Genomic DNA, 4900 nt, shown 5'->3' with positions numbered 1-4900 from the left:
AGTATATAAAAGTGTTTGAGGCTCCATGATAATCAAATGGCAAAGGCGAGATTACACTCAGCCCATCTAACTCCAGAATCTACATGATTATTGTCATATATACAAAGCAAGGAAACAGGCTCAGAAAGACAACTTTCTTCACCCACAGTTATAGGATACAGGGCCAAGATTTGGACAGGAGACTGTCCCCAAAGCCCATGTTCTTTCCTAACTATTCCAGGTAAAGTAGGGGTGGTGGTGGAGGCAACTTCTGGGTGCATCTTGAAGGATGGCAAGATTGGGGAGGCACAGATGAGGAGGGAAGTGAGTTCAGGCTGTGAGAACAGGGAAGGTCTTGCATTACCTGCACAGACTAAAATCTGGGCAGCTCCCCTTTCTGGGCCAGACACAGTCTGATTCTATTTCCTACAATGAGAGGGAAAGTTCAGCACCACTAAGTGAAGGGTTCCTGGACCTGTCATTTTTTTCCTACTGAGTGCAGTGTTTAAACTGACTCCTAAAGTGGAGAACTTCATGTATCTGGATTCTCTTGTGCCAGCTGGAGCTGAGCAACACTTCTGAAGAGACAGACAGAAGGAGGAGCAGGGCCTTGGGCTCAGCCTTTTGGATGGATTTCTAGGCCTTTTGCTTGGGAAACTTGGAGAGTTTTCTAAATCCTGAAAGTTTTCTTTCTTGAGACTCCCATGACATAGCCATAGGCTGAGGCCAATTCACAGGATTCCTGGGGTTTAAGCCTGTTATTCTTTGCTGGAAAAATGGTTTTTGCCCAGGTACTCTTAGATCTTAAGCAATGGGATAAGCTACTCCTAAAAAGATGAATGCAAAGAGTCAGACATGACTTAGTGACTAAAAAACAACAACAAAAGATGAAAGCGGTAGGGAAGCAGCAGGTTTTCCAAGCAAGGCCTGGGATTTGTAAACATTACTCATCTTCCCTTTATGCAAAGATGCAGCTATCTTTTCACAAACAATTCTGTGACCTTTTGGAATGTAATTCTTAAAAAAAAAAAAAGACCATGTGTAGGATCCTAAAAAAGAAATTCCCCAAATCACTTCTTTCTTTCTTCTTTAAATTGAGAGATAATTCACATACCATAAAATTCACCCTTTTAAAGTATATGATTGCATGGTTTTTAGTATATTTACCTTGTGTAACCAAAACCACTAATTTTAGAACATTGTCATCGCCCTAAAAATGTAACCCACATACCCTTTAGCAATCATTCCCTATTTCCCCATCCCTCAGCCGTTGGCCAGAGAAGGCAATGGCAACCCACTCCAATACTCTTGCCTGGCAAATCCCATGGACAGAGGAGCCTGATAGGCTACACCCCATGGGGTCGCTAAGAGTCGGACACGACTGAGTGACTTCACTTTCACTTTTCACTTTCATACATTGGAGAAGGAAATGGCAACCCACTCCAGTGTTCTTGCCTGGAGAATCCCAGGGACAGGGGAGCCTGGTGGGAGGCCATCTATGGGGTCGCACAGAGTCGGACACGACTGAAGCAACTTAGCAGCAGCAGCCCTTGGCAATCACAATCTACTTTTTGAGATATATGTGTGTGAAGAGACGATCTTCAATTTATTTTCTAAACTTTCTCCTTAAAAAACACATCAATTAATATCTGGTACTTCTACAGTCCATTTTAAAGGAGATCAGTCCTGGGTGTTCTTTGGAAGGAATGATGCTAAAGCTGAAACTCCAGTACTTTGGCCACCTCATGCGAAGAGTTGACTCATTGGAAAAGACTCTGATGCTGGGAGGGGTTGGGGGCAGGAGGAGAAGGGGACGACAGAGGATGAGATGGTTGGATGGCATCACTGACTCAAGTCTGAGTGAACTCCGGGAGTTGGGGATGGACAGGGAGGCCTGGCGTGCTGCGATTCATGGGGTCGAAAAGAGTCGGACACGACTGAGCGACTGAATTGAACTGAACTGAACTTCAATAAATGGTATTGGGAAAACCAAATAGCCACATGCAAAAGAATGAAATTTTTTACACTATATAAAAGATTAACTCAAAATGGATTAAACACTTAAATGTAAGACCTGAGACCGTAAAACTCCTAGAAGAAAACAGATAGTAAACTTCTTAAATTTATTCTTTTATTTGCTTATTTTTTGGCTGTGCTGGGTCTTAGTTGTAGCATGTGGGATTGAACCCAGGTCCCCTGCATTGGCAGGCAGATTCTTTGTGACTGAGCCACCTGGGAAGCCCCTTCTTCATCTAACTTAAACAATTACTATTTCATATGTTTAAAATTTTTCTTCTAGAAAAAAAAAACTTGACTTTTGTTTGACAAAATATGTTCAACCCCAATAGTCTATTTCCAGAATTTTAAAGTAACTCACTCATTATTCTCTGAAATCTTACTGTTCTTTAAAATCTTCCAGTGCATGTCTTTTTTTTTTTTTTTTTGGCTGCATCATGCATGTTTGATCTTAGTTTCCTGACCAGGAATCCAGCCTGCACCCCCTGCATTGAGTCTTAGCCACTATACCACCAGGGAAGTCCCCCAATGCATGCCTTTTGAAGCACACCACTGGGAAACTATTCATAATTATAACATTTTACTTTCCTGTTGAATCTGTGAAGTAATCAAATTGTGATTCAACATAATTTGCTCATGAAATTTATATAAAGTAGGTAATTTCATAGAAATCTATCAAAACAAGATGAAGATTGATTACTTGGTTTAAAGTATTAGGAAAGGGGTTAGCTTTAATATCTTCTTGATTTATTTTACAAGTAGTTGAAAAACCTGTTATGTAAACTTCTACCTTAATTTCTTTTCATATTCCTGAACTTCTATAACTGTCTTCTTGATAGTTATTAGTATCAGTTACTTATAACTCCTTTTTTTTATCATTTAGAAAATATATCTTGAGACCTTTGCTCAGAAAGGAAGGCTCAGATGATAATGAACAACTTTATTATTTCAAGATTGGGTTCTCTATTCATGTGAGTTTTCAGCTATTGATTTTAGCTACAGTAAGTACTATATGTCTTTGTTGATCATTTTAGTTGGTTACTTATATCTTGTTTTAAAATTTTATTTTTATTTGGCTGCACCAAATCCTAGTTGTGGTAGGTGAACTCTTAGTTGCTGCATACGGGATCTAGTTCCTTGACCAGGAATCAAACACAGGCCCCCTGCACTGGGAGCTCAGATTCCTAGCCACTGGACCACAAGGAAAGTCCCAGTTACTCATAACTTAAATCCTGCCTATTTTTTTTTTTTCAGAACTAGTGATCTTAAAGTTTTGGCATTTGAGAATTTCAGTGTTTCTCTATAGTGTTGCTGGACTTGGCTTAAATATTGAAATTTAAAACCCTTGGTTGATGCAGAAGCATTTGAAATCATCTTATGTGGCACTTCTTGATCTTTGTCCACAAGGACACACCTGACCCTCCTACCAGTTGTGTACAAATCCTCAGCTCATTAATTGTAGCTCCTTGCTTCTGTCTCCACCTAGGAAATGTAACCTTATAGGCATTATCTTAAAACCAAAAACAAATTATTGGGAAATATTGACACATTTTACCAGCAACAAGTTCCTGGGACATCCCTCCTGACATTTCATCACACTACACTGACACCACATGATGCCTCATGACTCCCAGTGAAAAACATCACCCTAGTAGTTATTACATTGCACTGGAAGCAAGAAACAAACAAAAAGTAAAGTCACCCTCCGCCCCCGTGTTGGAGAATAACCCTTGTTGGGGCAATAACATAAATCTTTCTATGCCTCAATTCTTACATATAAAATGAAACCTACAATTTCTCATGAAAATGTCTGGAAGTTTAACATTACTGTTTTGTAGAAATTCCCTGGCAGTCCAGTGGTTAGGACTATGTGCTTTCACTGGAGAAGGTACAGGTTCAATCCCTGGTTGGGTAACTAAGATCCTGCAAGCCGTGGAACCTGACCAAAAAAAAAAAACAAACAAAAAAAAAACTGAAGCAAAATAAAACCCAATACTGTTTTGAGAGCTTAAATTTAATAAGATAGGATGGGAGGGCCTGGCAAAATAGGGACTCACAGGCTGAAGAGCTGGACTTTCACATAATGGAGGCTTGGGAAGATTACTGAACAGGGTAGTAACATAATCACCAATATCTGTGTCTTAGGAGGAAAACTGGCAGCAGTATATATAGAATGGCAAAGAAGTTATGAGAAATATATAGAATATTTTATATATAGAATATATAGAAGTTATGAGAAATATATAGAATGGCAAGAGAAGTTTTGGCAAAGGGCCGGACAAGGGTGGGGAGAGATAAATATGGAGTTTGGGATTAACATATACACACTGCTATATATATGTGTGTGTACGTGTATTAACATATACACACTGCTATATACACACTGTTATCTATATAAAATAGATAAACAACAAGGACCTATTGTGCAGCAAGGACCTATTGTGCACTCATGCTCAGTCGCTCAGTTGTGTGCTACTCTTTGTGACCCCATGAACTCTAGCCAGTAGTCATGTATGGATGTGAGAGTTGGACTATAAAGAAAGCTGAGGGCCAAAAATTGATGCTTTTGAGCTGTGGTGTTGGAGAAGACTCTTGAGAGTCCCTTGGACTGCAAGGAGATCCAACCAGTCCATCCTAAAGGAAATCAGTCCTGAATATTCATTGGAAGGACTGATGCTGAAGCTGAAGCCCCAGTCCTTTGGCCACCTGATGCGAAGAGCTAACTCATTTGAAAAGACCCTGATGCTAGGAAAGACTGAAGGCAGGAGGAGAAGGGGGCAACAGAGGATGAGATGATTGGATGGCATCACCGACTCTATGGACGTGAGTTTGAGTGAACTCTGGGAGTTGGTGATGGACAGGGAGGCCTGGCGTGCTGCAGTCCCTGAGGTTGCAAAGAGTCGGA

Source organism: Bubalus kerabau, chromosome 19 (assembly GCF_029407905.1).
Source record: "Bubalus kerabau isolate K-KA32 ecotype Philippines breed swamp buffalo chromosome 19, PCC_UOA_SB_1v2, whole genome shotgun sequence".
Classification (NCBI taxonomy): Eukaryota; Metazoa; Chordata; class Mammalia; order Artiodactyla; family Bovidae; genus Bubalus; species Bubalus kerabau.
Note: the sequence above shows the minus strand (reverse complement) of the source record.